Raw genomic sequence first — 12,733 nt, 5'->3', positions numbered from 1 at the left:
AAGGCAGTTATCATAGTTATTATTATGCTCTGAAAATGACTTGCTTGGGTAAGAACGGAGAGGTACCGGGATCCTCCCTGATACTCTCTAGCCCCTCACCCCCACCCTCCACCCTCTCACTGTCCCCACTCCTTTCTCCTTTGCACAGGGACATGGGTTTGCAGGCACCTCTGCCTCACCCCCCAGTAGTTTCCACATTGGGTCACCCCCAAGAACCCCCATTGTGGGCTTTACATCTGAACATGGTAACAGTTTCCTTGTTATATAATCTCAGTTCTATTTTTGAGGAAAGCAAGCCATCAGCTCAGCCCTCCCTGAGAAAGGAATGGCTCTGTCAAAGCCCATAGGACGTTTCCTGTGGCCCTGGCGGGACAGCGGATGGAGTTGGTTAAACAGGACCAGACGTGTTCACCGGTGAAACACAGGCGTGGCTCAAGCTGCCCAGAGCCCTAAGCTTTCCGGAGGGGCCCACAGCTGGCACATGCAGATCCCTAGGGTGGTTTTGTGGAGTCAATGACTGGTTCACTGACTGGAAGGCTTATAGATTGTCAGGAGCATCCCCTGGGTTGGGCGGACACAGGCCTGCTGCCCCCAGGCCTGCCCAAGGCCACATGTCAGGTTAGTCGCTCGAGATGTCAGGTTAGTGGAGGAGCCCTCCTGCCTTTAGCGCACAGGTGGGCAGTGAAAGGTAAGAATGGTCAGGACACCTCAAGGGAGCCGTTAGAAGGAGGACCCAGTGACAGCTCATTCTAGCAACACAAGCCTCTTTCTGGAAGGACAGGCAGGTAGGGTTAAAGCTCAGGGCAGTGTTATTAGAAATATGTCACGTGGCTTGAAAAAGATGACTGTGAAAATGGACACTTGAGAAGATGCCTTGACGAGTGACGTGTCCTGCATTCTGAGTCTGTGTTTTAATGACCACGGTCTGTGTCCTGCGTGGGTCTGGAAGTACCGGGAATCCAGCCCTTCCTTCCTTCTCTCCCTCCCGCCTCCTTCAGACGCTGACCGAGCCCTGACCGAGCATACAGCTCACCCCCTGCTAGATCTGCTCATTCGTTCAGCAGCTATTTATGGTGGGTCCCAGGGGCTGGGGTACTGGGATGAGCGTGCCAGGTGTTGTGTGGGGTTGCTCAAGGCTCACTCCGGAATATGTGTACAAAGGACGTCAGCCTGCAAACCAGACAGACCCGAGTTCCAGGCCTCTCTCTGCCACTTCCTAGCTGAGTGACCTTGGGCACCACACTGAACACCGCCATGCCTCAGTTTCCCCCTCTGTGCCTCTGTAATACTGTCCATCGCACGGTGTGGTTTTGGAGATTGTGTGAGAAAAGGTATGTGTGGTTCTTACAAAAGACGGGGCTCCCTTTGCTTCAGTCTCTGCATTGAATCGCATTCCAGCATCCAGAAAACTGAAAATAAAACATTGGAATGTTGATGTGTGTCTCTCAAAGGACATTAAAGAACAGGTCAATAGGAAACCGCCGTAAAATTGGTGACATAAATCGCCCCAGACTCGTCCCTGCACACCCAATCTGTAAAACCGTGTTTCCTTTTCTGGGTCCGTTCTTCCCTGGGCCTTTATGATGTAAGTGGACCTACACTCTCTGGTTAGCCCGTGGCTTCCTGTCCCCTGTCTCCAGGCCTGTCTTTCTCCGGCCAGGACAGAAATCTCCTTTAAAGGTACAGCACCTGACAGAGGAAGGCCAGGTTTCTGCCGGGCCTGCTGGCAACCAGACTGTCCCTGGGATCAGATGGAGAAAGAGGATTCAAAGCTGCAGAGCCAGACGTGTTCCCTGCCTGTTGCAGATGGTAGAACTGAGCTGGGAGTTCTTCCTGTTCTTTCTGGGATGAATGAAAAAAAAAAAAAAAACCTCTCGCGCTTCCGGTGACTTGTGGTGTGTGCTCCAGTTCTCATCAGATGAGAAGAGACCAGCGGTAGATTGCTTGTGAACCTGGCACCCCACTCCCTGACTCCAGCTGCGTGGGCACTCGGCACAGCCCACATGGGTCATTGAGGCTGGAGTGGCAGTTAAGGCCACTTGTCCTTGATCCCTGAGCCATCTCCAAGGGCTGCCACTGGGGGCCTTGTTTACCAAGTTAAGAACGTTTCAGAGGCTCCGTTTCAGTTGCCCTCAGCTACATTGTGGAGCTGGCAGAGCTGGTCTTAGCTGTCACCCAAGACGCCCAAGGTCTGGTGGGGCCTCTGGTTTCTCAGGATTTCCCCTTCCTCCCCCACTCCCCTGCTTTTGTGCTGGTCCCATTTGGCCCAGACTTACCCACCCCATGCCCCTGACCCTCAACCTTCTGCTTATTATAAGAGCCACCACTGTTAATTTTTTTTAACAGCTTTATTGAGATATAATTGACCTACAATACATTGTAGACATTTGAAGTATATAATTTGACGAGTTTTGAGATCAGTATATTCCCGTGGAACCATCACCACAGTTAAAATAATGCACATATCATCACCCGCCGAAGTTTCCACGTGCCCCTCTGCAATCTGTCTCTCCCTCCATCCCTGCCCTCAAGCAACCGCGGGTCTGCTCTGTCACTATGGGTTAGTTGGCGTGTTCTACACTTCTATATTAATGGCATCATACTCACGTGCTCTTCTTTATCTGGTTTCTTTCACTCCCCAGAATTTTGCCTTTGAGATGCAGCAGGTTATGTGGTATATATCTTTATGTCTGAGGACCATTCCATTGCATGGATGGACCAGTTTGCATACCAGTCACCTGTGGATAGACATTTGGGTTGATTCCAGTTAGGGGCTCTTCTGAAGGAAGCTGCTGTGAACATTTCTGTGCAGTTCTCTGTATAGACACAGGCTTTAATTTCTGCTGGTTAAAATACCAAGGCACGAAGTGGCTGGATCGTAGGGTCAGCCTGTTCAAGTTTTGTGAGAAACCGCTGAACTGTTTCCCAACGTGGTGGTGTCCCTCTGCGTCTCATCTCCTGAGGGTTCCAGTTGTCCTCCATCCTCATCAACACCCGGTACCGGTGATGAGGCTGCAAGTAACAACAAAGCCCCTAAAGATGGGTCGAGCAGTAAGGACCTGTTTATCAAATGGTGGTCTACGAGCTAAGAATGTTACATTCTGTAAAGGTGGTAAAAAAAAAAAAAATCCAAAAAACAAACAAAATGTATGTGGCAGAGACCACATGTGGCCCACAAAACCTGAAATATTTACTATCTGGCTCTTTACAAAGAGTTTGCCAAGTCCTGGGTCAACCCAGGTTCTTTCCATCTTCCTACTTTCTCTTTAGCGTCTTATCTCCTCATGGTCCCAAAGTGACTGCCACCGTTTCGGCCATCCCAGGTAGACTTGACAACATCCAGCCAAGGTGGGAGAGGACCAGGAGGAAGGCTTCTCCCTAGAGTCCACCCTGCAGACTTCCCCTCAGGTCTATTGGCCAGGATTTGGTCCCATGCCGTGCCATTGCTGCAAGGGACGGTGGGTCGTGGGGGCCACCATTTTCAGGGCTTGGCCAGGAAGGAAGAATGCTGCTCATGGCTGTATTTTTCTAGGCCAGTTCTTTGATTTAGTTTCCCGGTGCTCAATTGTTTTGAGTGAGTTTGAACTAGGTACTAAGGCACCCTGTACGTCCTGGGCTTTAGTTCTTTCCACTGAGATTTGGGGACAGTGCTCTCTCCTTTAAGGGATGGTGAAGACTGAATGAGAACGTTTGTAAAGTACCTAATGTGTGGCACATGGTCGGTACTCAATAAACATTGCCCCCTTCCCGCTCCACTGTATTGCTGAACTGCCTACTGTGTGTCAGACCTCAGGATGGGCCCTAGAAATTGACACAGCACTGACCATGACAGCATCTGCAGCCTGTGGGCAGACTGAGAAATTGGTCCTTATAGTGTGTAGTGAAGAGAATACTGTGACGGTGAAGCCCAGGGGTAGGGGAGCCCAGAGGAGACACTGAACTGAGGGAGGAGGGTAGCAGGGAAGGCTTCCTGGTGGTGGGGACATCATCGTGACATTTTAAAAGCTGGGTGGGACTTGGCCAGGGAAAGGGGAGAATAGGGGATGGGATTGCCGTACAAATAGACTAGTGCTTCTTCCCTCCTCTTTCCTCTCCTCCCCTCTGTCTTTCGCTTCTTCATTTCATTCATTTATCTGTTCATTCAACAACTCCTGAGAGCCTCCAGTGTGCCAGGCCCAGGAGTCAGAGCAGGGAATGAGACATCCAAGGTTTCTGCTCTCACGAGCCTTCCTTCGAGAGAGAATAGTGAGGCAATGACCAGGAAGGTACCGGGGCTGCTCTTGCGTGTTGGCGGTCAGAGAGAGATTCTTGAGGAGCCAAGACTCAGAAACAAGAAGCGTCACGGTGCTGAGGTGCTGGGAAGTAACCTGTGCATCAGGAAGCAGCCACACGGAGGGAGCCAGGGGTCTTGCCTTGATCACACTTGGTGCTGGAGGGCTCTGGGGGCTTTGAGTCCAGGGCAGCGCAAGGTCCCGGACTCCGAGGCTGCTGGAATGTGCCTTGTGCCCACGAGGTGAGCTGTGGTGGGGACCTAGGGGACGACACACCTTTGTGCCAAGGCTGCCTGGCCACCCCGCTCCTTGCCCAGCAGTGTGGCTCCTGGAACAGCGTGGGTGGCACAGAGAAGGGCTCTCTGCGTGCAGAGAAGCAAGGCACAAGAGAATAGAGCTCCAGGTGGATCGAGAGAAAGCCGCTCCTGTGGGGAGGTGTTGGCGACAGGACCATTACTCACAGCAGCTTTGAGATGAGAGGACAGCTGAGGGCTGGCAAGCTGAGTGATGGGAATGACAGTGGCAGGCATGACAGGCCAGAGGCACTGACTCCCGAGTGCCCACTGTCTCCTTGCCCACCGAGCCACAGCTGCTAAGAGGAGTGTGTGTGTGTGTAGCACAGGCCTTGATCACTTAGCCCGAGTTGGCCACTAAGTTGCTCTGCATACTTCAGGCTTTACTCTCTGCCTCTGTTTCCTCATCTGTACAGTGGGAATACTGGTTCTGCTCTCATGAGCTGGTCAGAGCACACATCATGTAAACTTCAGCACCACCTGGGAAGGAGGGGCCCATTTTTGTTCCGCTTTAAAGACCAGGAAGGAGAGACTCAGAGAAGGCAAGCCACTTGCCCAGGGTCACACAGCGAGGAGTTAGTTTTGGGAACTCTGCTATTAAATGTCTGCGTGGATGACATGAGGTGGCATAGAGCCTGGCACACGATCAGTGCTTAGGAAATATTAATGGGGTCCTAGCAGCGTTTGAATAGATGTTGATTTGACCTTTGGGAAGCCAGTTTGCTTCATAAGTTTGTTTTCAAAATATGAGCACCCCAGCCCTGGGCATCCCCTGTAGGAATCTGGTACCATCCTGCCTACCTTTGCTGGGGGCCTACTGTGTGCACACCACTTGCACTTTACCTGGGAAGCAGGGGTCACGATTTCCAATTGTGAGATGAGGCAACTCAGGCAAGAGGCAGTCACGTGAGTGGGCAAGGACTCTAGTATTTGAACCCAGGTCTGTTGTACTCTCTCCAGGCCGGGTCAGCTGGCCTAGGGGGCCTGGGATTTTGAGCTGGAATTTCCTGTGATCTTCTGGTGCAGTCCTCTTGGGGGATCAACACCCAAAGAGGAGGGAAGCATTGCCTGGGGTCCCCCAGTATTTGGGGGCAGAGCCCTGAAGGCCTCAGACCCACCTACTCCCCCTCTGAGGCTGCCCGGACCTGCTCGTCTCTGGCACTGCCCATGCGAATGAGCCCTTGTGGGAACTGAGGGCAGGAGGGGGTCCCCAAGGCTGAGGCTATCTCAGGGAACCTTACGTGTGTCACAGTCAGGCTTTCCGTGCAATTCTCGGCTGCTTCAAGTATGAGGAGGTGAAATTGGAGAGGAGGAAAGGGGGGGCTGGGGCAAGGCCTTTGCTCTTGGAACCGCATTTTCTGTACCCCACAATCCAGCCTCCGTTTGACATGAACAGACGCGCTCACGGGCAGAGTAGCCTGGCGGGTAAGAAAAAGCACAGGCTTTGGGCTCAGCCAGACCTGGGTTCGAGCCATGGCTCTGCACATAGTAGCTGCGTGACATGGGCTAGTGACTTTGTCATTCCGAGTCTCCGTTTCCTGATCTGTACGATGGCGATTACAGTTTTACTAGGCGATACGGGTCCAGGAGGTGGCCGGGTGCACAGTAGGCCTTCAGCAAGCGAGAACTACTGTGAGTTGTTATTGTGCTTAGTGCAAAGCCACATGAAACTGCGCCGGCAGCCAGGGATTAGCTCTTTTATTCCTGGTAGGTGCTGAGTACATAGTAGATGCTCAATCAAATGCTGTCAGGAGGAAGGGAGGGAAGGAAGCCAGGAAAGGAAGGCCTTCTACTCATTCTTCCGATCTCTTATTATCCTCACGGAGATCGTTAAATCTTGGGGTGTTGCTTAGGCAGCAGTTCAGCCGAGTATAGCAAGCTCACAGCTCAGGAACACGTTTTTTAGGCGATGTCATGTGTTCCTCGTCCCAGTTCTAATTGTTGTTCCCCAAAAACATCTTGCTCTTTCATTCATTGATCCAAAAATGTGGAAATTCAGCTGCTATGGTGGAAAGAAATGTGTTGACCAGCCCCGGGCAGGGCAATCTGACAGAGAACCCAGTGGGTGCCCCCCTCTCTCCTTCCCAGGATGCCCAAGGAGAGGGTGGCAGCATCCCGGGGGGCCCCTGGCCCCAGAGCCACTGGGCAGCCCAGTGGGATGAGTGAGACAGTGCCCTCGGCCCACCCCGTTTCCATTTTAGAGGAGGCCCTGGACACCCAACTTTATTAGATGCCCAGCTCTTCCAGCAGGGGTTGAAATTACAGACTGGCCTGGCCATGCCAGGTGGGGCCACACAGCGGACTCTCCCCAGCATGGAAAATGTCACTTTCCACTTGAGCTCAGGATGGGACCTGATGAAGAAAGGAGATGCGTTCCTGGCCATTTCTAGAAAGATTTCCTTTCCAGATGATTTTTTTCCCTCCCCTCCCAAGGTTAATAAAGGGCATCTTAGGTCATTAAAATGACTGTTTGAATAAGAAATGTGATAAATGAACACAAGGAAATAGTCTTGGGCTTGGTTTATAAATAATCTGGGATTGACTTGTGAGAGCGAGTCATTTCAGGTTTTTTGGGTTTTTTTTCCTCCATATCAGAATTCTTTTCCCTGTTGCCTTGGAAACAAGCCTAGGGAGAGGAATGTTGGGGGTTGTGTGACTCGGGTTCAAGCCTCAGTGGTTCCTTCATTGCACACGGTAGGCATGGCAAGTGCCTGCTGAGCCCTGCACGGTGAGACTCAAGGGTGAATGGGACACGTTCCAGACACCCATGGGCTCCGAGTCCAGTGGGGAGATTGACGGGTAAATCAAGTCCCCGCCCAGTGTGTTAATGATACAGTGGGGGTAACATGGCAGGGTGGGAGCCCAGAGGTGGCCCACATGAAGAATCACGGCAGGCTTCTTGGAGGAGGGTATACCTAAGCTGAGCTATGAAGGACAATAGATGCCGACCAAGTGAGGAAGGGGTGGAAGGGTGTCCCAGCCACAGAGAACAGCATGTGCAAAGGGCTGAACAAAAGGTAGCGTGCTGCATCCCAGGATGGTAATTTGTCCAGTTTCTCTGGGGTGGAGAGAAGCTGGGGAAATAGGTGAGACATGAGGCCAGAGACCCTGCAAAGTCCAGGTCATGAATGACTCCTATGGGAAATCAGAGGGTTCCTGCCACAGATTTACTGTGGGGCCTGGGACAGCCTAGACCATTTCCTTGGATGAAATGAGAAGTTTGACCTAGGTCTCTCTGTTGGCCATGCTAGTTCTGACTGTCTAGGATCCTATGATTTGGACAATAAGATTATACGAATTAGAATAATTATCATCCCTTGTGGCTACCATTTATTGAATATTTACTATGTGCTGGGTAAGAATGAGCTCAGTTGTTTCTTTTATTTTTTTTATTAAATTTATTGGGGTAACAATTGTTAGTAAAATTACATAGATTTCAGGTGTACAATTCTGTATTACATCATCTATAAATCCCATTGTGTGTTCATCACCCAGAGTCAGTTCTCCTTCCATCACCGTATATTCGATCCCCCTTACCCACATCTCCCACCCCCACCCCCCGCCCCCCTTACTCATAGACACAGACAATAGTTTAGTGGTTGCCAGAGGGTCAGTTGTTTCTTTACCACCACCTTTTGAGGTTGGCAGGCTTTCTGATCTGTTTACAATAAGAAAACGGTGACTTGGGAATAAAGGATGCTGGCCTTAGAGGGAGACCCTGAGCCCTCAGCCGGCCCTCCGAGGGGGGAGAGAAAACAGATTTTAGCTGGGTCCACAGCTCTGCCCTTCCCACACATGGTCTCAGGAATTAGTCTCCAGACCAGCTGGCGAGAAAGGAAGCTGGTTGATTTACAACCAGACAAGTCCTTCTGCAGTTATTTCCTGACCCCAGGAGGTCTGAGGACAACCCAGAGAAGTGTGTAGAATAGTCACTGTCCTCATGAATGGGGTTTCGGGCAGCGTTGACAATTCTAAGGGATCTTAGAGGTGTGGGTAGAGTCTGGCTTCTGCTCTGGAAGGGAGAAGGCTTTGGAATCAGATAGGCCTGGGTTCAAGTCTCAGAGCCCCACTTGCCAGCTCAGTGACCTTGAGCAAGTCCCTTCAGCTCTTTAAAGCTCACTGGCCTCTTCTGTATAATAGATTATTGAGAGGATTAAATGAGGTGAAATGTATGGGTAACCAGTTCTTGGCACATAGTCAATCCTCAATTAATGGTTATTATTATTGCCACTGCACCACCTTTTTCATCAGCATAATATTAGTATATTTCTATGCCCAGGATGAACACTTCTAGAATGTCAAAACTTTTGGGAAGCAGGGTGTGAAAAGGGTCATATAAGTGAGACTTCATGGGAAGATTTAGAAAAGGCTGAAATTGCTAAAAGTAGTATTGGGGTGGGCAGAGGGCCAGTAGAAGTGGGAAAAGAGGGAAAGAAGTCTTAGGCAGGATACAGCATGTGCAAAAGCTCAGAGGCAAGACTGATTATTGCCATGCCCCCTGGCCTTTGCACAGGCTGTTCTCTTTCATCCGTCTTGAAATACTCCTAATCATCCTTCAAAACCCCAGCCAGATACTCCTCTTCCAATTGCAGCTCCTCAATAAATGACCATCCTCCCTTTGCTCTTCTTTCTCAACTTGCCACTTTCTGGGTTGGGTTTCACCTCCCCCTGTTATGTTCCCATAGCATGTAGTTCACTTGTCCATCATAACCCTTTGCACACATATTGCAATTGTTCTTTTTTTTCCCTTCTGCCTTTTTCTTCCATCTGACCAGGAATTCTCTAGAGTGTGCATATTTGTATCAGATTTTTTGGAGAAAATGGTAGCCTGAGGTTTGAGGTGGTTTGTTGGGACACCCTCCCCTCCTAATAGCTAAGGATTAGAGAGCCACTGTGGGCTCCTCAGTCACTTACAGATGCCCTCAGGGCCAGCACAGAGCTCACACAAAGTAATGTTTGTTGAATGAATGAATGACCAACATTCAGATTTTTGTAGCTGCACACGCTTGTCTGGAAATGGTGTCCTCTAGGCCCTGCCTCACGTTGTATATAAAATTCCCATTTATTTCCTGGATCTCAGCAGCTCCTCCAGCATTTTTTTGGATTAATTATGTAAGGAGATGGCTTTCCTTCCTTTCGATACGCAGCAACATCCCAAGAGTTTCCTGGAGAGAACAGAAGAGTTTGCAGAAAAAGTCCTCTGGGGGGGAAAGTGCTTGCGCTGCCCCAGTTTTCAGGGAGCAACGCTTTTTATAGCCACACTGTCAGACCACATTGTACCTAAAGAGAGCCATGAGGGAATAAGCAAGCAATCTGGCTTTTCAGCTCCCTTCTGTACCCTTCTCCCTGCTTGTGGAAGGAGCTGGAACTGTGTGATCCTGCCTGCCATGTAGTCTCCTCTGCTTTTCCAGACACTCTTCTTCCATTAAGACTGATTTGGCAAGGGCCAGGACATCCTCTGGTCCTGGGTGTGAGGCTGGGGGTAGCAAACTCCACCACGTGATAGCTGTGTGTCCTTGGGCTGGTCACTGAACTTCCCTTTGCCTCAGTTTTTCATCTGTAAAATGGGGGTAATAATCATAGTACATACTTAATTTCATTGTTGGGAGAAACAGATGATGTAATGTTAATGTAATACAATGCCTGGCAGACAATGTTACTGATACCATCAGTGACAATGATGAGTTTGATGATTTCATCTCTGAAAATCAGAGAGGTTAAGTAACTTCCTTGGGGTAACACAGCTAATCGAGCTAGAGGCAGGTCTCCAAACTCTGAACCACGATACTATATTGATTTAGCAAATCCAGGGCTGGCATTAGGGTGAGGTGACTGAGGCACTCACCTAACGGTGCAAAATTTAAGGGGGCACCAAAAAAAAGCAACCAGTAATCAGATAAATAATATTGTCGTGCAGCATCTTAAAAAATGAAAATGAATGCAAAAATCCACGATGAACAAACTATCATCATAAAGACAGGATTGGTATTACTGATTTGTTTCATTTTGCCTCTGAGGTCACTGTGCTGAGCAATTCTCTTTTTGTTGGACAATTGGTTCTGACTAATTTTTCACATCCTATGTCATGCATATGATAAACATCCTTGTAGCGAAATGTTTATATAGATCATTCTCATTTCCAAAGGCAGACTGCGGGATGTGGAATCAGATCATGAACTTCAGGCATCTCCTCCCACCCCCCACCATTTATTATGAAAGATTTCAAAATACAGAAAAACTGTACAGGGAGCACACATATACCCACCAGCTAGATTCTATAATTGCCAACGTTTTGCTATATTTGCTTTAGAAAAATCCAGCCACCCATCCATTTCTTAGTACATTTTGTTTTCTTTTTCACTGCATTTCAAAGTACGTTACAGCTATCAGTACCCTTCATCCCTGCACTTCAGCATGTATGCCATGAATTGGCAGGCCATTATTTTTATGACTTTTGATCTGGGATATTAAATTCCCTTCAGGAAATATATACCGATTTCCGTTTCCATCTGCTGTGGATATGTGTGTCTTTCACCACAGCCTGCCCAACACTAGGTAGTAGTATTTTAAAGGTGTTTTAATTACCGCTTTGATTGAAGTTTTTTCCTCTTGAAGCTTCCCAGTAGATTTCTCACGTCTGTGTCCAGATGGTCTATTAAAAAGCTATGTTCCTTTCCAGCTCTTTGGTTATCTCTGATGTGGCTTTCCTGAGTCCAGGGGGGAAGGACTCAGCTCTTTCTCATGTCTGCTCCTACCTGGAAGTTCCTGGCCTGCCAGGTGAATAAGCCAGGGCTATGAAGTGGCCTGCCTGCTGCAGGAGGCTGACCATGGACACTCCATGTGAGGAGTGACCTTGGAGGCCAGAAACCCTGGGACCCAGGACATGTTGTATAGTGATGGGTGGGGCCAGATACATGTATGCAGGTGGGACATGGGACCCCGTGCCTGTTTCCTCATCTGTGTGATGGGTTAATGCTTTCTAACACACAGGACCTACAGGCTGCCATGAGAGCCCCTGTCGTCACCCCCTGTTCCCCTATCCTCCATATTCTGCTCCAACCGTTGCTTTCATGATGGGCAGACACTGTCCTACCTCTGGGTATTTGTATCTCTTGTGATTTCTGTGGGTCAGGAATTTGGGAGCAGTTTGGCTGGGTGGCTTTGGCTCAGGGTCTCTCAGGAGGCTGCAGTCAAGATGTCAGCCAGGGCAGTTGTCATCTGAGGTATAGACCTGGGATGCAGGGTCTACTTTGAAGGTGGCTTTCTCAGGTGGCTGGCACCTTCATGCTGTCTGTTAGCTGGGGGCCTCTGACTCTCTTCATGTGAGTCTCTACATTGGGCTTTGCGAGCGTCCTCACAACGTGGTGGCTGGCACCCCCAGTGTGATCTCAGAGAGCAAGGTGGAAGCTATGATGCCTTTTATGACCTAGCGTTGGAAGTAACACAGTGTCACTTCTACCTTCTTCTTTTGGGCGCGCAAACCAACCTTGATTCATCACCGGAGGGGACCATACTGGGGTGTGAATAACAGGGGACAAGGATTATCGGGGGCCATCTTGAAGGCTGCCTACCACATTGGATGGCCTTGGCAGATGACTTCACCTCTCTGGGCCTCAGTCTCTTCCTCTGTCAAATGGGTTCATGCGAAGATTCATGAGTTAATTCCTGGGACCACTTGGAATGGCATTGGGGACTCAGTTATACTCCAGTAAATACTAGCCACCACTTAGTGTTCTGCAGGAACCGTTCTTAGTCTCAGTGTCCCGTGTCTGGCCCACAGTAGGCACTCTCTGAGTGTTTAAGTGACTGTGTGAAAGAATGAATGAGTGAAGGAACAGCCGTAAGGACTAGGAGGCTAGAGAAGAAAGACATTCATGCCATCTGCATTGCCAGAGATGCCTTCGTGAAAAACTCTTTCAAGTGAGGCCCTTTGATCAGTGCCTAGGGAGCAAATATTTGTTCAAAACCGAGATGACGCTGGTGATGGGAAACCACTTGGGATTCAGTCAGCTCTATCTTGGACTCGGCGTTCGATCAAGGAAAATATTTACTGAGCTCCAGCTCTGGGCCAGGTGCCCTGTCAGACCCGGAAAACAGTTGGTACGTGCCCTGGTGGTACTTTTGCTGTGTGACCTTGGGCAAGTGAACCTATGTCTCTGAGTCTGCATT

The 12,733-nt window shown here is 49.6% G+C and overlaps 1 protein-coding gene across 4 annotated transcripts in view; it reads left to right on the top strand.

Annotated features, from left to right (window-relative positions):
* The window catches only part of KIAA1671 (KIAA1671 ortholog), a 181,685-nt gene that overhangs the window by 108,108 nt on the left and 60,844 nt on the right, over positions 1-12,733 (top strand). The gene's annotated exons all lie outside the window — the stretch shown is intronic.

This window comes from Rhinolophus sinicus, chromosome 9, assembly GCF_057876585.1.
Source record: "Rhinolophus sinicus isolate RSI-liver-muscle chromosome 9, RSI-T2T, whole genome shotgun sequence".
Taxonomy (NCBI): Eukaryota; Metazoa; Chordata; class Mammalia; order Chiroptera; family Rhinolophidae; genus Rhinolophus; species Rhinolophus sinicus.
The sequence above is the reverse complement of the archived record's forward strand: the minus strand, read 5'-3'. Positions and strand labels throughout refer to the sequence as shown.